General features: G+C 41.9%; 1 long non-coding RNA gene across 2 annotated transcripts; it reads left to right on the top strand.

Moving 5' to 3' along the window:
• The first annotated feature begins 73 nt into the window (after positions 1 to 73).
• Positions 74 to 22,126, top strand: LOC121029867 (uncharacterized). 2 transcript variants are annotated; one of them, XR_005789946.1, is made up of 3 exons: positions 74 to 147; positions 256 to 391; positions 21,066 to 22,126. It is a non-coding gene; the product is annotated as an uncharacterized LOC121029867 (long non-coding RNA). The 2 variants fall into 2 exon arrangements; XR_005789947.1 differs by lacking the exon at positions 21,066 to 22,126 and adding an exon at positions 7,715 to 8,065.
• Positions 22,127 to 24,968: the final 2,842 nt, after the last annotated feature.

Genomic DNA, 24,968 nt, shown 5'->3' with positions numbered 1-24,968 from the left:
GTGCGGGGAGGGGATGGGAAGAGGGAGGGGGTTAAATGCTAATGATATTAATGAACCTCCAAGCGGCTCCCAAAGAAAATGCAGGCGCTGTCGGAGCTGCCGAGTTAGAGTGTGAATATGGGAGTGTGGCTCTGTGCGTGCGTGATGGTGAGGACGGTGCTGCTCTTGTAATAAAAATGAATTATTATATTTCATGGCAAGGGGAAGGGGAGGGGAAATGGAGCATTCTCAAAACGCTTTCCCCCTTCTCTCCAGAGCGCCAGACAGATTCGTGGAAGAAACTGGGTGGCTGTGTGTTTGTGTGATTGTGCGCACCGGATATGGCCATGTGAGTTGGTTCATTCTTGGTCCCGTGCCCTTTCTGTTGGGTAAAACTTGGATCTGGTCCGAGGTGAGTAATTATTCATTTTGCAACTATCTACAGAAAGTTGTAGCTGAGGACGCTGTGTGCGGACTTGGGGCCTGGGATGGAGTCTGCTAAAGGCTCGGCGTTCCTGCGGCCTTCGCGGGGTCCGCTTGGGCACCAGCCTTGGGGAGGGTGCGCCCGCTTCCCAAAGCAAAGCCGATCCGGAGCACAGCGAGGCTCCTGTCGCCTCCATTATCTGCACTGGAGCGGCTGCAGGACAGAACTTACCCTAGCAGGCTTCGCTGGCCCCCCCCTTGCCGAGTAGCTTCCAGGGATTCTGGGGAGCTTCTTCCGCCTTACACCCCCAGTCCTCCCGCCTGCCTCCCCCCCCCCCCCCCCCGACTGCAGTGCTCTCTCACGCCCTGGTCCCTGCGCCGCTCTGGGAGAGCGCACGCCTAGGGAGAGGTGATCCCCAATCTCCAAGAGATTAATTCTTATTTAAGCTCTCCCAGCAGCTTGAACTTGTCGAACAAGAGCTTGCCCGCCGGTCCTGCGGGCGTGGGCCGGCTAGGGGTCAGGGGTCACACCTCCTGCTCTCCCGCCCTCCGCGGCGCTTTTGCTGGTGGGGGGTGGGGTGGGGGAGGAGAACTGAGACCCGCTCTCCGAAATTCTGCCTGCCTTCCCCCAACTGCACTTTCTTCAGACTCAGGGTCAACCCGGGCTTTCGATCAGAGTTTGTGTGTGTGAATGCTTGCGTCCCCCGAGCCCTCGGAGGGCGCAGCAGCTCCTCCGCCCGGCGTCTCCCGGGCACAGGCTGTGCGCTCCTGCAGGAAGCCGCAGCACGTGACTGCAACTTTCCGCAGCAGCCTTTGCGGGGCCTGGACCCCCGGCCTGCGCACCCCACACGCACGAGAGTCTGCGTCCTTGCCAGGGTCGTACAGCCTCCGGGGCTCGGGAGCTGGGGACACCCGGAAAAAGCAAGACAGGGGACGACTATTTCCCAAATTAACCCTCCTTGGCTTTTTTTTTTTTTTTTTTTTTTTATTGGGACGAGATTAGGGAATCGTGGGACTAAACCATAAACCTGAGGGTATTTTTGAGGAGAATGGAAAAGAAATTAAAATTTTTGACAGCCAAATTGGGCAGCGTACTGGCCACGCACGCGAAATGGTACAAACTTTAACTCCGCGCCCAGAAAGGGAAGTGATTTCCAGGCGTCGTTTGAGAAACACAGTTATTGTCCGATGCTCGGTTTTGGAGCCTGGGGTTCTGGCTCCCGCCAGGGACCCACTTGTCCCGCCGCCGCTGCCTCTGCAGCCGCCGCCACCACCGTCACTATCATGTGGACGCAGAGTGGGGCGCTTCGTTAAGGACAAAGAACAAGATCCAAGTACAGTACTGCATCTCAGGCGAAGATGAAGTCCAATGTCAAAGACTAGACCTGGGCCTGTCCCTGGGGCAAAGCCTTAGGATTCTGTGGCAAGAAGGCGACCTAGAAACTGCTTTTTGGGAGGGGTCGCTTGGAGGTAGGACTATGGCTCTCGAAGGGTCCAAACTACCTCTTCCTCTATTCCCCGACATTCTTGCCCTGCTGGCTCATTTGTAGGCATAAAAACTTCTGGAAAATACTCCCGAGGCTCATCAAATTGTCTCAAAATCAAAATGGGAATGTCTCCCTCTTTTTCCTGTCACCAGTCCCTAATCAAGCAGGGTATCCAGGAGTCCAGTGAATAGAAACGTGGGCGCGCGCGCGCGCGCGCGCACACACACACACACACACACACCACCACCACCACCACCACCACCATCATCATCCAGTCCTGGCAAAAGGCACAACACGCGCGCACACACCCGCAGCATGTTCGTCCTGTGTTCTGTGCGCCCGGCTGTAATTATCGGCGCGCTTTGCATAAATCACAATGCAGTTCTGAAATCATCATGATGACTTTCTGGCATGATTGGTTCAGTGGCAACAGCAGCTACAAGATCCAGAGTAGGCGGGAGGGGCTGGGGCGCTTGCCGCCCACCAGGTCCAAGGGGAGCCTAAAGCCGAAGTGCGTGCAGGCTTCTGCTCATTCAAAGGTGTTGCAGGCCACAGGGCCCTCGGATCTAAGGTGTAGAAACTTGGGACTCTCCTGGGTGCAGCTCATAGAAGAAAGTCTCCGCAAGACAGACTGTTACTTTCCATCTTCCTATCAATGCGCTGCAGCTTGAATCACAGTAGGTGCAGCCTGAATCACACTAGGTGCTACATAAATGTTAGGTGAATAAAGGAGGAAAGTCTGCAGATTTCCCAAGAAGCCCCAGGAGGCACAAGAAGGCTAACTTCTGGTAGCCAGGATGTGGGGGTTCAGCCTCTGTCCCAACTAGCTGTGTAACCTTGGGCAAGAGACTAGACCTCTCTGGGCTCCAATTGCCTGTAAATGATTATACCCTGTTCAACCTTAACTTTCAGAGATTTTTCCTGAAGGGAAAAATCCAGGAGGGGAAATGATTGCTAAGGGGCAAATGCCACCTATCTCAGAAATGCATTTTAACAGAGACACGGTCTCTGATGAGTTTATAAGCAGTTGTCTTGGGGAGGGAGTGGAGCCACATCCCCAGAGATTCTGAAGCCCTTCTGACCAGGTCTAAAGATAGCCCCTAACTTCCTCTTTAGCTTCTTGTGAGTGTGGGGCTCTCCACCAAAATCAAAGTCAAAAACACAACGAAGGCATCTTTTATCACAGAACATTTTTACTTTGGCCCAGGAGGTAAGAAATAAGATCACGAGAAGGACCATGGAATCTAGGGTCTCTCTGTCCATCCATCAATCATCACTCCATTCATCACATACTGAGCACCCATTATGTGTTGGAGATTAAGGACCTGATCTCTTTCTCAAGGAGGCTACAGGGAGAGCAGACACATAAAAGGTGCTAAATGCATTGGCTTGGACTAAAACACAGAACATTCTGGAAAAATATACAAGGGACCCTAAACCAGCATGGAGTGAAATAGCCTGTGAGGGGATGCCTGGAAAGCTGGTCTTGTGTTACGGGAATCTACTGCCTCTGAAAACTGTCTTATAGCTCACTCTCCCTACTAATGCCCCTTCCCATCCACTTAAAAAGGAAAGTAGAGTCAGGTCAACTAAATGGTATGAGAGAGAGAGTCAGGGGTGCAAGGCACCCTTCCAGCATCAGATTATGTGGGTCTGACTCCTAGCTCTCCATTCACTAGCGTTCCTAAAAATGGTGCCATTTTCTCCAGCTCCCTTATCCATTCTTCTAAATTAAAACAGCAAGGGAGAAAGAAAAAACTTTTCTATTAGCAAACAGAGCTGAAGTTGGTGTGGAACAGAGACACCTCTTCCCCAACCAATGATCAATGCCCTCTCAGAGGTCATTCTACCTGTGGAGATTCATTGCTTTAAAATGCCCTTCACTTCACTGACTAGCAGAGTTGAGAAATACACAGAGCCAGGAAATGTCCGGGGAAATCTACCCGCTAAGCTTGGCTGAGGTTTGACATTCTTTCTCCAAAAGATGGTCCACCACACGTTTTATTTATGTGTTTGTTTGTTTACATGAGGAGAGAGTTGATTTTCAAATCATAATTCAACCTATGGTTGGTTGTTGCTTCCCCAGTGGATGGGGCATGAGAGAGAAAACGGGTCATGGAGCAGATTGTCCAGCGCAAAATAGGTGCTCAGTGAGGGCTTGCTAAGTGAGAGAATGAAAGAAACCATCTCGTCAAGCTTGCTCCTGATTCTGCTGTGGGCCTCTCTACAAGTTGCTTGCATCTTGTCTAATTCTACTCAGAAAAGACACTGAGAACAATCCAGAATAGAGACAGGTGCTCTAGAACCCAACTGGTGCTGAGTTGTGGAGTTTTTTGTTCACACTTTCCAGGACTGTGTTCACTATGAGTTGTCTCTCTGCTCCCTACCAGTTAGGAAGATGAACACTGTTAACAGTAACAGGATTAAGAAAATGCGCTGTGTGACAGGCTTCTCTTTTTTTCCCCCTTAGCAAATAACATTGTCTCTACATTCATTCACACCCTCCCTCCCCTGGAACCACAGCAGCCAAAGAAATTCAGGCTGAGGATTAGAGTAAGATATTCTTCTTGCCCCAGGAATAATCAAATAGAAACATCTTTCTTTCCCTTATCCCTTACTTTATTTCCTACATAAAATTATTTATTCACTTATATCCTGTCTTGGTGCCAGAAGAATTTGTCATAGCTCTCATGTCAAATTGCTTTATTTGGGACCTGGGCTCCCTCCCTCAAAGAAAACTCATTAGAGATGTATTTAAAACAAAAACAACCAAAGATGTTACCAGAAACATAGGAGCAGGAAAATAATGTGGTCTCCTTCTCTCCCCCCAGGAAGATGGGTCAACAGAGACAAAGCTGCCAGTTTCTTATTTCCTAATAGCAAGAATAAAAAGTTTATGGGAGACATGAGAGATGTTCAGCTCTCCAAAGGCCAGGGAGCTTCTTGAGACAGAGACTATCTGATTAATCTTCGGATTGTCAGTCCTAGTGCCTTGGCACATAGTGGTTCTTATAAATGTGGAATGCGTGAGTGACCCTGCCTCATGAAAGATGAGGTGTGAAGCGAGAGGCTTGCCTTTGCTCTGCCCCAGCAATTGGGAGAGTAGGGAGTAGGTAGAGACAGACAGGTCCTCTAGACCTCCAAACCTTGGGAAGGAATAAAGGTAATCATTCAGCTTACTAACACAAAAGAATGACTAGCTAGAGAGACGAGAAAGCAGACTACATCCAGGGAGAGATTAGCCACCAAGCCTTCTTCAACCTCTTAATTTCCTGTAAATTACATAGTCTGACTCGGTTTCCATTTAACCCAGAATGACAGAGCACATAAATCAGAAGGGACCCTCGAGATTAGTATTCATCTAATTCCATCATTTCATAGATAAGAAAACTGAGATCCTTAGAGACAAAGCTTGTCCTAGGTCACTCACCTAGAGGCAGAGGCCATCACCAGAACCCAGAACTCTTGAAGCGGAGTCTAGCAACAGTTAATGGAGAAAACGGCACCATTTTTAGGGTAGCTAGTGAATGGAGAGCTAGGAGTCAGACCCAGATAATCTGATGCTCTTTGAAATATTAATTCCACTGCATTAAGCTACCTCCTATTTCCCAGAAGGGTTTCTAGAACCCCAATTGAGGCAATTTCGCTTCACTTACAAGTGAAGTAATCAGAATTAAGAGAAGAGTTTTGTGCATCTTGAAGCAATAGTTCAGTGTTTCTAGAACTTCAAACTCCTCCACTTCCTAAGTTTTTCTTCAAATTCTTTCCCTGCCAGTACTTAAAATTTGCTGTGTTCCAAGGGAGAGAAAATTTGTCAGGTCTTTTTCTGTTTTGTAGAGAATGATGTGGGCTACAAGAGGAACTACTTAGAGATACTAATTGTAGCTGCTGAGAAAAAGTCAATGATTAGAATGAACGATTAATTACTAAATTTGATCAGAGTAGATTGCTAATCTGGGCCTTTCAGATTTAAAAAACATCCCTCTATTCCCTCCACAGCAGGGACCTGCTTTATCCAGATTACTGTTTCAACACTAGTAGAAACAATTGTTATGTAAAACGGGGTAGCCCGTTTAAATGTGGCTAACATATTTGAGAATACGCTACGATTTTTTATTCCATGAATACGTATATCAGAATCACATATTTGATCTCTGCCAATGCAGTGAGAAGCATACATTCTAGTATGCTTTGTTTCCAAATGATCTAGTTCACACAGTACCCTGTTGTCCTCCTATTCTTGTAAGTAATTTCAGAATTCACATCACTTACAAAGATGCCGAGTGGCTATTTAGGGAAGTCTGATTCAAAAAAAAAAAAAAAAAAAACCCCTCCAAAACAAAACAAACCTCCCCCTCTCTTCTCCCTCCCCCAAACCCCACGTGCTTTGTGCAAGACAGAGTCAACCAGTGGGATTCACAGGAGGTCCCCAAGTCAAATGCTGCAGCTGCGTTTTTAAAAAGGGTTGGATAAACTACAGCCGTTAATAACATCTGTATCTATGCAAGCTAAGATGATGATAGGGGTAATCAGATCTCATGCTTCAGGGCATAAGATGATTGCCTGCTGGGAGGGGGAGGATTTGGCCTTTCAGGTAAAGCAGTTCACAACTCAGGAGGTAGGTTGCAGACATTTCTCCCAGTTTTTAAAATTTCAGGTATAATTGACATAATTTTGGAGTGGATGAAACAGTGATTTGAAATCTAGTGTTTCTATCAGACTGAATAATGAGATATTTCAAATACATACGTCACATACAACATATACGTATCTCGCTATAGACAAGACACAAATATTTGGGTGCCTTTTTTTTTTTGAAGGCTGAGGTTCCTAGATATGTTTTGACCAACTTTTAGTGCAAAGTGGATGCTTCATAAATATTAACAGCAATGAAAACAGTGGAAGTAAATTCAACTTTAGTCCATGCATTAATGATTAGCTAAGATAATATGTAATTACCCAAGTGTTCATAACCGCACATACTTGGATCCCTAAATATATCAATTTCCAGTTGCATTAGCTAAATCATGATTGGGTTGCATGTTTGGAGTATACAAGGAATGCATTCATTTTAAAGTCCTGGTCACTAAAATATTTTTAAAAACTTAATATTTGTCTGGAAGTGAGAAAGGAATCATGCAAGCTAAATCTTACCTTCTCTTTTGATTTCTTTCACATTCTCAAACCCCAGGAGGGGGACACGTTAGTACAGTTGCACAATTTAATCAATTTTGAAAACACTTCTGCAAGTGTGAGCAGGGTAAAAGAACTCCCTTTATTTAGACACGTCAACCCATACCGCAGGGCATACAACATCAGACAGCTGTCCACATTTCAGAGAGGTGTAGAAGCTTTTGAACGAGTAGGTTTCTAGCAGAATGGTTAGAGTCCTTTTGGCATGAAAGACATTCTTGCTACTGGCTTCATCATTCTTACTAAGCCATTCACTTCTATTCCACACAGAGGGACTGTTCTGAAGGATGTGGCTGTTAAATGCAATTTTTAAAATGATGCACATAAACAGTTTTAAAGGGGGAAAACCCTGCAGCTGTTTTGGCTGCAGACAGGCATGGGAAATTAGTCAGAAGCCCAAAGCATCATAGTTAATAACCATTATTCTGTTGTCTGGGATGTTTGTTTAAATACTATTGACACTGTGTATGTATTGTCATCTTCTCTAAATTGTAGCTCTTAGCCACTGAAATCTTGTTAAAGACCACCTAGGGTTTCCTCTGTATGATGCTGAATTGTGTATTCACCTGATGGATAAACAAAAACCAGATTTTTTTTTTTGTTTCAATTTTTCTCTCATGTGCAACTAGCAGGAAATTTTCTGGACTAAAGAAAGAGATTACTTGAGTACAGAAGAAATAGCCGCCGTGGGGTCCCAACCTTCGTTATTTCTCCTCTAGTGATAGAAAATGAACAAACCCATCAACTGATTAATACAATTCAGTCTGCTTAAAATTCACAGATCTGTTTGCTATGAGGCTGTATTTTAAAAGACTCATACTTGCCATTAAGTGTGAAGAAATCAGTAACTATTCTTTTCATCAACAGCCTGTTGGGTTCCCCCCTCCCCCCATTTCGATTTTGCTTAATAAGTGAGGTCATTTGGGAGAAGAGCGGCTCTGGTGGGTGGGAAAAAAAAAAAATCTAACAGCCCGACTCCCAAGTTGAGAGCTCCAGATCACGGGCCATTCAGTACAAAGCGTTTTATATCTTGACTTATGAGGGGACAATAGCCGGTTTTACAAAGGCACCACCTGTGATTTAGCACGGATGACATCTTTGTTAAGGAGGAGCCGGAGGGCAGAAGAGAAAACAGCACGTGCACCATCCGGAACGTGTTACCCTGACCCACCTTCAAGGCCCTTTCGCAATGTCGCCGAGGCCTCGTCAGGTATTTTGCTTTAGAGTTTTACAAAAGGAAGTGAAGAGAGAGAAAGGAAATGAATGTTGTCCACGCGAATTGACCCAGAGCTCTGGACTTACGGCTTGCCAGCGCCAAGCTGTCCCATTTTACAGATGGGTAAACGGAGGTCGGGTCCGCGGAGTGTCTGGCTCAGCAGGTGCACGGGGCTGGGGTCCCCCGCGAGGCTTCGGGGCCGCCCGGGCCGGGGGCGCGGAGGGCGGCGAGTCCCCGTCTCCGGCCCAACCTTCAGGCCGGTGGCTTTTTGCTTCCTTCCCGAAGGTCGTTTCTGACAAATCTATCTATTTGGGGCAAATTGTCAGTGAGAAACTTCCGCTCGAACTGCCCAGGACAAAACCGGCTGTTTGAAAAGGGTAAATCCCGCGGCCCGGCGAGGCGAACAATGGGCCGCTGGTGCTGCTGCGGCGGGGGCGGCCGGGCGGGCCGCACAAAGGGCGGATTAATTGGGGCCGCGGCTGAGCGGTTCGCGCTAGCTCCACTCAGCCAGCGCTGCGGGGCGCCCCATTGACTGGGCCCCGAGCCCCACTTTTCACAAACTCCAAACAAAAGTCAATTTCTTTTTTATAAGGCGGGGGAGGGGGCCGCAGCCAAAGATTCTCCACTCGCTCCTGCGCCGCATTCTTGCAGCATAGGGGTGAGGGGGGTGCTGGCGGGAGAGGGATATGGGGGAGCGGAGGGGATCCGAAAGGGACCGGGTGCTGCTACCGCGTCCCTGTCCCCGCCTCCGCTGCACCCCCACCCGTCCGGACACCCGTCGCGCCCTCCTGACGCACCTACCTTCCACCAGGTGGGAGCTTAGATCCCTGCGGGAGGCCTGGAAGCGGCCGAGGAACGCGGTTGGGGTGACGGGGACCCGGACCCAGGTGAGGGTTGGCACCACCCAGTGGGGAAAAGTGTAGGAGAAGAGGAAAGAGAAGCCCGCTAAGGATTCTAGACCTCTGGAGGTGGGCCCATTCATCAGATATTTATTGAGCAACTACTTTGTTCCTAGCAAGGCGGAGACAAAAGAGAGTTTGCTCTCAATTTGCACACAATTGGGAAGGCTGACTCCTGAATCAATTAGCAGGTCGGGGAGGGGCAGGCCTAGATAGGGGCCCCAAAGAAAGGCGTGGCCACCTTCTGTAAGGTTATGCGATGGAATTGCCTGTGTAACATATGGAAAAAGATATCTAATTACTTTGTAGACACACCCTATCAGAAGTTGCGGTAATTAAAAGTTGTAGGATTAATATGGTCACGGTCTGAAGACCAAGTATGGAGAGACCAGCAGTTCATCTCCTCTTGTTTCTCTCCTTTCAAGATGGGAGAATGAGTGCAGAGGACTCTTTAAGTGACACTGAGAGGGGCAGGAAATTCCATTAACAATAAAATGCGATACATTCTCCAGCCCACAAGCCTCTGTTGTAAGCTGGGTAGGCAATGGTTGCATACAAGACACCCCAGTCCTTGTGGTGAGTGCAAAGGCCACATTCTTCTTGGAGGACCGGCTTGCCAAGTGAATCAACGGGGAGGAGGGACCAAGTGCAGGTGGAAGGGGAGCCATTTGTTCCATGGAGGGCTTGGAGCATGTGCTCACAGATTATATTACAAGGTTTTTATTTTATGAGAAATACTTCTGCTCTTGGATCACAGGCACTTGTGTTCTCTAAGGCTGGCAAATTGAAGTCTTCAACAGCTAGGCTTTACTATAGAGACCCTCCAAAGGCATCAGGCCATGGTATTGGCACTCCTCTAGACGGGCACAGTAGAAGGGAGCTCTGATGGCAGGTACTCAATTTGTGGCAGGCTAATGACAGGGGTGAAGAAAGCCTTCAAGGATGGGCTGACACATGGCTGGAGGCAGAGAGACCTAGACACTGGCATCAGGAAGCAACAGCAGCAGAGGGACCAGCTAGTAGAATCCAACCTGGGCTCCTTTCTAACTACGGTGTGAAGCTGCAGTGTTAAAATGATCCATTCTGGGCCGGACTGTGAACCCTTCCAGATTTCTGTTGAATCAGAGGCTGTGCAAATATTTATCTAAAGATGTCACAACTTTGAATTTCAATAATAATTTGTCTGCTAATCTCTGGTGGAAATCTAGAACAGCTGTTACTCCATTGTGTATTTTGAATTTCCAAAAGATAAATTGGGGGATCAACATTTTTCTTCCACCAATTCTCAGTATGCTTTCTTTTAGTTTTTTGATGCCTTGGCAAGTTCACATCAAGTAAATGATAGGACCTTTTGCTTATTATGAAAGTTATTAAAGCCTACCCAAATATATATGGTATTTAACTTTTATTGGCAAGTGTGACAATGAGGCATGTGTCCATGCCAGCAAAGGTTGAGCGAGGGTGGAAAGATTGAGATGTTGCATTCTTAGGAAGAAAAAAGAAAATATGAGTATGAATCAGAGTGGTAAAACTTCCAACATCAATGTGTAGGTTTAGACAGAACTGATGACAGGCTCTACTATCTATTAATGGAAAGCTTACGACCACAGTTTCTAAGAACACCCAGCATGATTGTTTATAATTTCTACTTTACAGAAGAAGTTCTTTAGAGAGGGAGACACAAGGTGATTTTAATAAGGTCCACCCACGAAAGGGGTGATGTACTGGCATTAGGCCTTTTCCATTACTCACTCTGGTTAGCTTTGAAGGCCTTGAATTACTCTCTGTCTTTCAGAAAGAATTATTTTAGTATCATTTGATGTGAACATCATTAGAGGAAAAGAGCTCCTGGAGATCTGATTATAATTAAACTTCATTTTTTTCTCTTATACTTGCTGGCTGAGGAAACACTGCTGGAGGGGAAGGATGCTGATCTTGGTACCCTCAGTCTTAGGATGTCAGAAAAATACAGAAATCTGCCTTCTGATAATGGCAGAGCAGGGGCCAGTACAGCACTGGACCTAGAATACGGTAGTCATGAGCCAAAATGAAGGAGCCCTCTATCTAGGAGTAGACTAGCTTTAAATAAACAAAAGAATAGCATTTTCTAATGGCTTTTTCTTGAAGAGGGAAAACCAGGGTCCAACAAGGTTAAGCTTTGCTATGTTAGCCAAGATTCTAGAAATAAAATGGCCGTCATTTGATTGTGAAGTGTATCATACATATAAAATAGTATATGAATGTATCTGTACAATTTAAAGAATGGAATGAAATAAATGCTCATATCCTAGCAGCTGTATTTAGAAATAGAATCTCAGTAGTATCTGTAAGTAGACTCCTTTGTGCCCTCTTTGTGATTGCATGTCTTCCCCCACCAACACATACCAGAAGTCATTGCCACCTTGAATTGTGTTTTGCTCAATTGTTTACTTTCTTTATAAGTTTACTACTCATGTATGTATCCCTAAATAATATAGTGTGAAGTTTTGCTTTTGAAAAACTGTATATAAACAGGGGCACCTGAATGGCTCAGTTGGTTAAGCATCTGACTTCGGCTCAGGCCATGATCTCATGGATAGGTTTGTGAGTTTGAGCCCCTCATGGAGGGGGGAGGGGTGGTCTGCTATCAGCACAGAGCCTGCATCAGATCCTCTGTCCCGCTCACTGTTTGCCCCTCCTCCACTCGCATGCGCTCTCTCTCAAAAATAAATAACCATTAAAAAAATTAAAACAAACTTTATATAAACAGAAGTATACAGGGGCGCCTGGGTGGCGCAGTCGGTTAAGCGTCCGACTTCAGCCAGGTCACGATCTCGCGGTCCGTGAGTTCGAGCCCCGCGTCGGGCTCTGGGCTGATGGCTCAGAGCCTGGAGCCTGTTTCCGATTCTGTGTCTCCCTCTCTCTCTGCCCCTCCCCCATTCATACTCTGTCTCTCTCTGTTCCAAAAATAAATAAACATTGAAAAAAAAAATTAAAAAAAAAAAAAAAACAGAAGTATACATTATACAGTCTGCGGTGATGTGTTTTTTTCTCCCAATGCTGTTTGTTTGTTTAGTTAGTTAATTAATTAATTGTGGTACATTCGTACAATGTGGTTTCTTCACTCTCTTTGTTGTATAGTACTCCACTGTGTGAGCATGCCACAAGCCATTGGTCCTCACTGCTATGAACAGACAAGAGACATTCAGGTCCTTCATTTACTTACCCTCTCTATCTCTCTCTCTATTCTTTCTTTCTTTTTTAATTATAGTAAATGCTGCTATATGTATCTCTTGTGCATGCTTCCTGGTACGCATATGCCAGAGTTTATCTAGTATTTAAAACCAGGTATAGAATTGCTTTCTTATTCAATTTTACTAGATACTATCAAACTGTTTCCCTTAACAGCTGTATTAATTTACACTCCTACCAGGAGGTGATAAGAATTATCATTTGTCAATATTTATTATTGACTTATTTTAAAATTTTTGTTATGCCTATGGAAGAAATACCTGTTTGTAGTTTTAATTTGCATTTCTCTGATTACTAATAGGGTTGAGTATTTTTCAGGTGTCTGTGGGCCATTTATATTTTCTCTTTTATGAAATATGTTTGTGACTTTTGCTGTTTTCCCATTGGGTTGTTTTTCTCTTCATTCATAGGAGCTTTAAAAAATCTTTTGGATAATAATCCTTTGTCTTGATTAAATGTATGACAAATATTTTCTCACCTTTAGTTACTGTCTTTTCACTCTCCTAATGTCTTTGATGAACTAAAATTTTAATTTTATGTGGTAGAATTTATCAGTATTTCCTTTATAAGTAGATAATTTTGTGTCTTGTTTTAGAAAGCTTTCCCTGAGGTTATAATGGCATTCTCCTAAGTTGTTTTCTAAAAGTTTTATAATTTTTCCTTCCACATCTATGTCTTTAATCCAACTGGAATTGATTTTTGCATATGGTGTGAGATAGGGTTCCAATTTTGTTTTTTCAAAGTTGTTTAATATGTTTTGCTAGTAGCATTGACTGAATCTTCTATTTATCTCTAGTGCCCACTATATTATTAAAGCAAATCTCTATATGTGCATTGATTTGTTTCCATGTTCTCTATCATATTCCTTTGGAGCCTTTGTCTGGCACTTTCCTGGTATCCCACTTTCTTGCTATAGCTTACATAGTAAGTCTTGATATCTGGGAAGGCAATTCTCCTGACCTTAAACTTTTTTTCTTAGGGAGTCTTGACAATTTTGGATCCTTTCCTCTTTCATTTCAATTTTAGAATTAGCTTGTCAGGTTCCATAAACAATATTGTTGGGGTTTTTCATTGGAATTGGATTTAGTCAACATGGGAGAACTGACATCTTCATGCTACTGAAGCTTCCTACTAACAACTTGGTGTTTCTCCATTTATTTAAGTCTTCTTTAATGTTTTTTCGAAAGGTATACTTTTTCTCTCTCAATGAGGTACACAGCTTTAGTTACATTTGTACCTAGATTTATTATATATTTTTGCTCTTATAATGGCATTCTTTTAAAATCATATTGATTGTTTTTGCTCTACAGAAATGTATAGTGATTGAAAACACTCTCTTATGAATTCTAATAATTTACCTACAGTTTCTTTTTTTTAATTTTTAATTTTTTTTATTTGAGAGAGAGAGTGGCAGGGGAGAGTGGCAGAGGGAGAGAGAGAATCTTAAGCAGGCTCCACACTCAGTCCAAAGCCTGACGTGGGGCTCCTTGCAGGGTTTGACATGGGGCTCCATCCCACGATCCTGGGATCATGAGCTGAGCTGAAATCACAGGTCAGAGGGTCAACTGACCAAACTACCCAGATGTCCCTAATTTACCTGTAGTTTCTTTTGAGTTTTCTATGTGGCCAATAATATCATGTGCAAATATTATATCTTCCTTTTTTATCTTTCTTTTTAGATCCTTAAATCTATGATTTATTTTCTGTTTTTGTCATACTTATATGGTTTAGGATTTCAAATACAATATTGAATAAGAGTGGTGATAGCAATAACTTTGCATTTTTCCTGATATTAAAGAAAAGTATATGATTGTTGGTGCATGTGAGATATGAGTGTAGAATTGGCATATCTTGTGGTGAATTCAGCAGCAGCTAATTTTATTTCTAGTAATGCTTTGGCTGTGGTTTATTTTCTCTGATATTAATTTAGGCATACTAGCTTGCTTCTGTTAATATTTCGTTTTCCATCCTTTGACTTTCAAACTTTCTTGTATTTATGTTTTAAAAATCTCTTGTTAAACAGTATATAACTGGTTTTTTTTAAAAATTCATTCTGACAATCTTTGCCATTTAACTGGAGTCTTTAGTACATTTATATTATTGTACATACTAATATACTTGGATTTATTACTACCATATTTTTGGTGCTTTATATTTCTATTTCTGCTCCTTTCATTTTTACTTCTTTTGTATCAATTGAGGATGTTCCTCCTTAGTACAGTTTCCCCCTTGTTCCTGTTTGGAAGTTATATTTTTTGAATATCTATTTTTTTGGTGGTTTTAATATTTTCACTTAACACAGTTAATCAATACCTTTCCTCCTTGTGAACAATATGAGAACCTTAGAACTTAGAAATCTTTTCATGTTATCCCTTTCTAGTTCTGGAGTCCAGTTCTAGCTTAACCCTCCCCCCCCCCAACCCTGACTAGATATTATTGTTAATACAATCAAATTTATTTAGATTTACCCACAGATTTACCTATATATTTGCCGTCTATTTCCTTCCTTCAGAAGCACATCCTTTATCATTTTCTTTAGTGCAGGTCTGTTGGTGTTAAAATCTCTGGATTTTTGGTTGACTGAAAATATTTACTTCTTTTTTTTTTTAATTTTTTTAAACGTTTTTATTTATTTTTGAGACAGGGAGAGACAAAGCCTGAACAGGGGAGGGTCAGAGAGAGGGAGACACAGAATCTGAAACAGGCTCCAGGCTCTCAGCTGTCAGCACAGAGCCCGACGTGGGGCTCGAACTCACGGACCGCAAGATCATGACCTGAGCTGAAGTCGGCCGCTCAACCGACTGAGCCACGCAGGCGCCCCGAAAATATTTACTTCTTACACTCATTCTTAGGTATTTCACTGGGGATAAAATTCTTGATTTGAAGTTATTTTCTCTCAGCACATTGATGATATGATTCCACTATCTTTGGTTTTTGTTTGTTTTTGCTGCTGTTAAAAAACACATTTGCACATGACTTGTGTTTCTTCTCTATTTTTAAAGTTTCCCCTTGCCTTTGGAGCTCTGCATTTACAGTCATAGCTCTACATGTTGATTTATTTATCCTGCTTGGGATACATTTGGCTTCTGTATCTGAACTCCGGCATCTTTAACAAAATTCCCAGCTATTATCTCTTTGGAAGTTGTCCTCTCTTTGCTCTATTATTTCCTTCATGAACTCTCATAAGGAATTATAGAACTCTTAACATATCTTTCATAACTTTTGTCTCTTTCTGGTTTGTATTTTGGAAAATGTGTTAAAATTTTTTTTAATGTTTATTTATTTTTGAGAGAGATAGACAGAGTGTGAGTGGGAGAGGGACAGAGAGAGAGAGGGAGGCACAGAATCTAAAGCAGGCTACAGGGTCTGAGCTGTCAGCTTAGAGCCAGATGTGGGGCTTGAACTCCGGAACCAGGGGATAATGACCTTAGCTAAAGTCCAGCACTCAACCAACTGAGCCAGAAAGCACCCCTGGAATATGTAATTTTTCCAGGGGCACTTGAGTGGCTCAGTCAGTTAAGCATCTGACTGTTGATCTTGGCTCAGGTCATGACCTCACAGTTTGTGAGTTTGTGTCCCAAGTCAGGCTCTGTGCTGACAGCCTACTTGGGATTCATTCTCTCTCTCTCCCTCTCTCTCTGCTCCACCCCATCTCAGGGCACACTCATATGCACGTGCTCTCTCTCTCTCAAAATTAAATAAATAAACTTAAAAAAATACATTTTCCAGTCCAGCAATTATCTTTTCTACTGGGGCTAAGCGGCTATTTAAGACCCTCATTTTAAAAAGTAATCATTTTATTTTTCATTTCTTGAAGTACTGTTTGGTTCCATTTCAGATCTGCTTGGATGTTCCTTACCATCTCTTGTTCCTTGCTAATATTTACAAGCTCCTTTTTTATTTCATTAACTATATACAATTTATATTTGGTCACTAATAATGTCAATATTTGATGTCTGTGAGAGACTGCTTCTGGTGTCCCCTGCTTGCTTCTTCTGATTTTTCCTTCATGTTTCTTCCTAGGCTTTGGGATGTTTCTGTCCTTTGAGCTTCTCATTGTCGTGGTGCTTTCTCTCTGGGGGCTCTTAGAGGCCAAACTTGAAGGTGAATTTGTGCAGGGAAGATTTGCATTTGCTCTTTCTAGTCAAGTCACCTGGTTGTACTACCAACTTGGGATCCTTTCATTTTGAAATATTCCATTATTAGACTAGCTGTGCTTCCTAATTTTTAGAAAAGTTTTCTTTCTTTCTTTCTTTCTTTCTTTCTTTCTTTCTTTCTTTCTTTCTTTCTTTCATCTGTCTTCTCAGCATCAACCATAAGATAGCAAATGTCCTTGCTGTGGCACCCCTCTTTGAGTAAATTTCTAAATTTATCTTTATGCTGAGGATATAGCCCCTTATGTTTTCAGTCTAATGCAAGGATTCTTCTAACAGGTTCCCTAGCTTGGTCATTCCCTGAGCATTATCTCAGAGTTGAGATTCAGGTCTCCAGAATCTGACAGAAACTCTCAGGGTGAAACCTGGCTTTGGAACTTGCGTACCTACCAGGATTCCTGTTTTTATTTACTTTTTGGGATCTGAAAATCCCTCCCATTTGTGCTGGTTTGTTGATGCATTTTAAAAGATGGGGTTTTTTTTTATTGTTGTTTTTGTTATTAAAAAAATTTTTTTGAAGTAATCTTTATGCTCTGCGTGGGGCTTAAACTCACAACTCTGAGATCAAGAGTTGCAGGTTCCACGGACTGAGCAAGACAGGCACCCCTAAAAGTATGTTTTAATAATATTTTAGGGGTGCCTTGGTGGATCAGTTGGTTAAGTGTCCTACTAAATCTCAGCTCAGGTCATGATCTCACAGTTCATGGGTTTGAGCTCTGCATCCGGCTCTGTGCTGACAGTGTAGAGCCTGTTTGGGATTCTCTCTCCCTCTCTCTCTGCCCCTTCCCTGTTAGCTCTCTCTCTCAAAAATAAACAGAGAACATTAAAAGTAAAAAAAAATATTTTAATCAAGGGGCGTCTGGCTGGCACAGTCTGTAGAGCATGTGACTCTGGATCTCCGAGTCATGGGTTCAAACCCCACAATGGGCATAGAGATTGCCTAAGGAAATAAAAGAAAGGAAGAAACTTCAAAAGAATTTTTGTTGGGATTGTCATTCAGGGTATCTGTATTAGTCAGGGTTCTTCATCTAAAGAGATTGTGTAAAAGAGATACAGTAAGAGAGAAAGATTTTAAGATTTTAAGATTGTGGGGGCTGCAAGTCCAAAATCCACGGGGCAGGCCGGCAGCCTGGAAATTCCAGCAAGAGTCACTGTTGCAGTATGGAGTCCAAAGGCAGGTCGGAAGGCAAAATTCCTTCCTCTTCAGGGACTTTTCTCTTTTCTCTTAAGGCCTTCAACCAAGTGGATGAGGCCCACCCATATTACGGAGGGTAATCTGCTTTACTCAAAATCTGCTTTAACCACTTATAAGAAATTCCTTCATAGCAATATCTAGACTGGTGTTTGACCAAATACTGGGCACCATAGCCTAGCCAAGCTGCCACATAAAATTAACCATTACAGCATCTAATCCACCAAAATGCTGGAAACAGAAGCCAGAGGGATAATTTCTCATGATGAAATGATAGCACAATCAAGGGACACAATAATGTCATGCTCCAATGCAAATAGGTTTAAGGTGACACTGGGCATTTTCTTAGGAAGCTGACAGACTTCCATTTTCTCAGTCTAGTGCTTACTATAGGCTTATAATGCTTACTATAGGTGCTACAGGTTGTGGCAAAAGTGCTCTTCCATGTAAAATTACAGGAAAAGGAGGTCACACTTAATTGCCTCAAGTTGTAGGCCATAATGATGCAAACTATCTTGGAAAAGTATATTATTTACTCAAATTTGCCAAAATTCAGTAAGTACCTTATAAAAATATAAAGAAACCCAAACTGAGAAGAGAACAACATTGCAGGGGGATCAGAATAATGATCGTCCCTGTGTTAGAATCTAGAGGGTATTTTCAGGTGATTAAAAAGATTCTTTTTCTCCTCTTCCTGGTTCTTCTGCACATTCATGGTTTCTTAGAAGTCTAGAAACAGATGACAATCAAAAATTTTAAATCCACGAATTACCTAGCTATCCACATATAGAATGTTGATACTTTCTTCACAGTGAATAACATTAAGCTAGTTTATAATGCTTTTCAGGTTTGGAAAAGCTTTTTTTGTCCTATCTGATTTTGGGGAATGCCTCTGGGGAGGAAGGAGTAGGGGAATGGTGTCAGCCATCAGGAGGAAAGGAGGCAAGAGAATCTTGCAGCCTCTCTGTTCTTCTTTCTTGGTTTCTCTCTCGTTTTCCCTTTCTATCATGAAAAATTGGACTCTGCCCCAGCATGAAGCATTATTGCAGAAAACGAAACAATGAAAAGTTTAAAAAAAGGATTTCAAGAGGGACGCCTAGGTGGCTCAGTCAGTTGAGCATCTGACTTTGGCTCAGGTCCTGATCTCACGGTTCAGTTCATGAGTTTGAGCCCCGCGTCTGGGCTCTGTGCTGACAGCTCAGAGCCTGGAGCCTACTTCAGATTCTGTGTCTCCCTGTCTCTCTGCCCCTCCCCTACTCATGCTCTCTCTCTCTCTCTCTCTCTCTCTCTCAAAAAGTAAACATTAAAAAAAATTTTTTTAAAGGAATTTCAAGATAGATGTGCAGTCAAGAGACTGGAAGAAAATATGAATAGTGGTTATCTGGAGGGTGGAATTATCAATTATTGTCTTCTTTATATTCTTCTGTCTTCTTTCAAAGTTTCTACAACAAACACAACTTTATACTAGGAGCAAAATTATCTTTAAAATTATTTTACAGAACAAGAACCTAAAATACCTTGAGGATTTTGTGTGTGTGTGTGTGTGTGTGTGCGCGCGCGCACGCGCACGCGTGCAAAAGGTGATTTTATTAAAGCACAGGGACAGGACCTGTGGGTAGGAAGAGCTGCCGAGGATTTTTTTAAAACACAAATGGGTTTTCCCGACGCACAGGGTTTAAGACTAAGATTTTAAACACTATAACACCATTTCCAAATAAGATATTTCGGTGTCAAAAAACTTACTTTTATGCTAGCAAAACTGAAATTTGCCAACTGGTAACACATTAAGATAATTTGATAAATTTGTGTGGAAATTTTTAATATTTGAGCTCAATCCTCCAGAACTTATGAACTTTTCATTGTATTATCACATTTTAAAACTGTTTTGCTACAACTAACATTTTTTTCCAGCTTTTAATTTAAGCTGGTATTTTGTTTTTGAGATATATAGTGGCCTCTAACATTTGTTACCTCTTTCAAATCCCTACAGTCTACGTGTAGGCTACCTGTAGTAAGAACTCTTAGAATCCCAAATCAAGAGGCAAGTTCATTTGTAAAAGCTATGACTCTTTGAACTGCATAAATATGGAAAGCCCAGAAAGATCAGTTTAGAAGCAGAGGGGCTCAAGGTAGTTCCTTCTGGGGAGTAATCACATAAAACAGGAAATCTGTGAACACAGATACATTCTTAAGTTTCTCTGCAGAGGGTAACTACTGGCTGAGCTAGAGAGGAATTAGTATTATTGGTAAGACCTCCTAGGACTTGACTGGCTTTTCTTGAAAGGGGAAAAAGAATACTAAAAGGTTAGGCAATAAAAAAAAAAAAGTTCTGTGCTGGCATTCCATTGTTCTTCCCTGGAAAGTTATAAGGATGGTGCTCAGTGACCTCTCTGAAATATCACAAAGAGCAGTGGCATCTGGATTAGTAGAGAAATTAACATGCAGAAGAGACTTCAAAGGCCCCTGCACAGATCCAGAAAATTCTTTAATGTATCCGTATACATAAATTGCATGTATACTAAATTAAGCTGTGTAAAATATCTCTAGATAGACCTACAGCCTCCTTGTTTGTCAGGTGGCTATAAGAAGGGATGCTGGACCACCTGTAGTTCTTAACAGTAAACAGATCGACCTTTCACTCGGCAAAGCAAAATTCAGAATGAAGACTTTAGAATTTCAGAATGAAGACTTTGTCACTTTGCCGAAAAACATTAAATATACTACTACAGACTGATGTGCGAAAAGAGAAGGGGAGGAGAGTTGAGAGAAATAAAATGGAGGTGCAAAACAGGAAGACAGAAGGGAAGAGAAGAATAAGACAGGGTGAAGGGGGACAGGAAAAGAAAACGTGGATTGAATGAGGGGATTAAATTGGGGGGAATGGGGAATAATGCATCTCTGCAGGGCCCCTCTTCCCAGGAACTTTTAAAATAGAGAACCCAACCCATAAACAAGATGTAACCTTTCAGCAGAGAAAACATCCAACTTTCTTAGTTGTTAGGAAGTCTCTTCACACTGGGAGGAAATCTTCCCCCTTGTGGGTGGGTCTCACTCATGTTGAGAACAAAGAAAAAGGAATTGATACTAGGGGTGGTGTACAACGGTGAGGTTGCCATCCATTATTTCTGGCCCAGTTTGGTGATATCTAATCCTATTAATGCTTGGTATTAGAAGACTCTTTTATTTCCATCCTTCTCTCTGTTCTGTTTTTGTGGGGTGAGGTGAGGGATGGTTAGAGAGTTGGTGTGAATACATAGAACTGATCCTAACAAGATTTTCTAATCTCTCTAGCAAATCACAGACTTGCTCATCTCTTCTCGACTTTTCCCTGGCCCTTGTATTTTTCTCACAAGAGCAAACAGGAAGACTAATGAAGCGTATTGATCTAATGGAAACTTGTGACCAGATAAATGATCGAAACCTGGATTGAAACCTGGAAGAATGCACTTGAAAACTGTGCCCTACTCATTTTCTCCATGCTTGTCCTGTCTCATAACGTTTGATATCTTGGCCAGTGGGAGATATTTTGCCGTTTGTCCATCGTTTGTCATGTGTTATGTGATGGAGGGGTCTTGTAGCAGCAGAAAAAAAGAGCAGCTTGTCCTGGGCTTTCCTTTCAAAGTCCCATTAACAGGTTGTGTGATGCTGTGTAAATCACTTAACTAAGCTTTCCCCAGAAAGATGGGAGATGGGAGGACAGAAGTTTGGCCCTAGCAAACCCCTACCTACCCCCAAACAATCGTTAGCTCAGTTTGTAGCCTATCAGTGTCAGTATATGTTAAACTGTAGGCAAAGTGAAAAATACTGCACTCAAATAAGGTGTGTGTTATAAATTGATAAGTGGAAAGAGGAGGTAAGGAGACAATTAAAACACTTGTAACATAGGCTGAAAGTTGACCAGTTAACTAAAAGGCCTTTGGTTCCATAAACTTAATGGAACAGCTGAAAAAGTAGATGTTTCAGTCATTTTTAGGACTGCAAATCTATTAGATTTTAGATTTTTTTCATGTACTTCTAGACCCGTAAAATCTTATGATTGCTGAATCTGAATTCCTAATTATTTTTTATTTCTGAATCTGAAAGTCACTAATGTCTTATTTAATTTTGTAACAAGAACAAATACATATTTGAAAAATAATAACGCGGGTCACCTGGTTGGCTCGGTTGGTGGAGTGTGCAACTCTTGATCTTGGGGTTGTGGGTTTAAGCCCCATGTTGGGTGTACAGATTACTTGAAAATAAAATCTTAAAAAAATAAAAGAAAAGAAAAATGATTACTCAAGATTTGCTCATGCCAACTGGTAAGAAATTTCTATCTCTTGTGATGAGTGGATATAGCGTCCAAAAATACAATAATAGTAATAACAAAACAGCAAAAACTACCTCTTATTTTCTTAATCTTTTTTTAAATGTTTATTTATATTTGAGAGAGAGAGAGAGACAGAGGGCAAGTGGGGGAGGAGCAGAGAGAGAGGGAGACACAGAATCTGAAGCAGGTTCCAGGCTCTGAGCTGTCAGCACAGAGCCCAATGTGGAACTCGAACTCAGGAGCTGTGAGAGCATGACCTGAGCTGAAGTTGGATGCTCAACCAACTGAGCCACCCAGGTACCCCAATAAGTACCTCTTATTGACTCTTATTATGTCCCAGGACTTTGCAAAATTTTAGTTCTCTTATCTCATTTAATCCTCACATACATCCATAAGATAGTTACTGCTTTAGCCTCATTTTGTAGGTAAGTTAACAGAGGCCTATTTTAGGGACTGAACCCAGAATTGCTCATGAGAAAATGCATCAAGATCCATTCACTCACTTTTTCTATAACATGTGTAGTCCATCTGGACATGTTGACACTGAGACACAGATGAGGATCCTGCCCTCATGAAGTTCATAGTCTCCTGGAGGATAGAATCTCCACTCATTTTTGCTTAATAACTGCAAAAATGCAGATTTAGATTTAAAATCATATTTCTTTTCAAGAATTGGCCATACGTACTTTTGAAAGTTGGCTCTCAGTTGTATGGTAATTCTATAATTTTTTAAAACAATTATAATTATGAGACACATTTAGTTTTTTAATTTTTCATAATATTGAGATATAATGGACATACCATTAAGTTCACCTTTTAAAGGTGTATAATTGGTATAGTCACAGAGTTGTGCACCAACCTTCTCAAGTTCCAGAACACTTTTATCACCCCCCAAAAGAAAGTGTATTTCCATTAGCAATCATTTCCCATTTTCCCTTCCCACTAGCCCCCAGAAACCACTAGTTTACTTTCTGTCTCTGTTCTGGACATTTCATGTGAGTGAAATCATACACTATGTAGCCTTTAATGTCTGGCTTCTTTCACTTAGCATAATGTTTTCAAGGTTCATCCTGCTGTAGCATGAATCAGTACTTCATTTACTCTTATTGCCAAATAATATTCCATTGTATGGATATGCCATATTTTATTTATCCATTTATCAGCTGATAGACATCTGTGTTGCTTCTCCTTTTTGGCTATTACAAATAATACTGCTATGAACATTCTTGTGTGTTTTGTGTGGATGAACATTTTCAATTTCCTTGTATACATGTCTAGAAGTAGAATTGCCAGGTTATATGGTAACTCTATGATGGACTTTTTGAGGAACTGCCAGTTTTCCAAAGTGGCCACAAAATTTTACATTTTCATCAGCAATGCATGAGGGTTCCAGTTTTTTCACATCATCTCCAACACTTGTCATTGTCCATCTGTTTGACTATAGCCATTCTACTGTGTGTGAAGTGGTAGGTATCTCATTGTGATTTTCATTTGCATTTCTCTAATGACTAAAGACATTGAGGAGACATTTATTTTTATGATTTAGAATAATCCTGGGGCACCTGAGTGGCTCAGTTAAGCATCTGACCTTGGCTCAGGTCATGATCTCATGGTTCATGAGTTTGAGCCCCATGCTGAGCTTTCAGCTTAGAGCCTGGAGCCTGCTTCAGATTCTGTGTCTCCCCCACTCTCTCTCTACACCGCCCCCCCACACTTGTGCTCTCTCAAAAATAAATAAGTAAAATTTGAAAATAAATAAATAAAATAAAATAATCTTGACTAGAGGAGCACAACAGAACTACTTGAGGAGCTTTTACAAGACAAGACACTACATGGGCTTCACATCACTTAAAGTGGTAAAAATATTTGCCAGGATGGCCTATTGATGTTTAGAATGTAATAGAAAACCAACTCAAAATGGCTTAAGCAATGAGGAGAATTATCATTTCATGTAACAAGAAGGACAAGGTCAAAGCTGTTTAACACAACCACTCAGTACTATCATGGAGATCCAGCTTCCCTCCGTTTTTCTACCCTGGGCCCACCTGCATGCTTGCTGCCTTGGTGGTAGCAAAATGGTTGCTGGAATTCTGGGCAGTCTATCTGGACCTGAAAATGAAAATGTCCAGTGGGAGAGAAATCTAGCTGTCTTTTCTTATGTCTTATTGGCCTAGAACTGTATCACAGGCCTAAATCTAAACCAATCACAGGTAAGAGAAATGGGAATTCCATGTGTATGATTTAGTTGAGGTGAGATTTACTACCTTCCTGAATGGGAACTATATAGGAGTTCTGCTAACAGGGAAGAAAGGAGAAATGGATGTCAGGTGAGCAACTTACAATGTCTCTGTTATGTAGCCGTCGGCTGCAACATCATGATGAAAAATATTAGGTTAAATCTTGAAATTGCTGCCATTGGATCATTGACAACACTAATTTCATATGGTTCAACTTAATCATTTCCCATGCCATTTTGACAAATTGGGCTGAGGAGTGGGGAGAGAGTAATACTGGCTCCAGGTTTTAGTTCAATCACTTAGAATAGCTCATAAAGCATGAATCACTTAAATTGATTGATACAAGTAAATCAGACTCTTGTGGGCAAAAGATTTTGTGTAATACAAGATCTTATTTGATTTCTTTATCTCTTTCTTGGCACATCTCAAATGTTAGGAAATATTTCCACAATCCTGAGCCTCAAAGCATTTGTCCTGATGCACGTGCTAATGAAGCTTGTGAATGTTTTATTTATACAGACTTCATAGTTTGTTGAATTTTAATTTTGAACAATTAAATCACAGAATGCAGTATTCTGTTTTCATTAAAAAAGCATTTAAATATTTCAAAGAGAAAGTGACTGTGTACCTTCCATTTTAGGGGTCTTT

Source organism: Herpailurus yagouaroundi, unplaced genomic scaffold, assembly GCF_014898765.1.
Source record: "Herpailurus yagouaroundi ecotype Mexico unplaced genomic scaffold, PumYag 139, whole genome shotgun sequence".
NCBI classification, from domain to species: Eukaryota; Metazoa; Chordata; class Mammalia; order Carnivora; family Felidae; genus Herpailurus; species Herpailurus yagouaroundi.
This window is presented reverse-complemented; position numbering and strand designations above follow the sequence as displayed.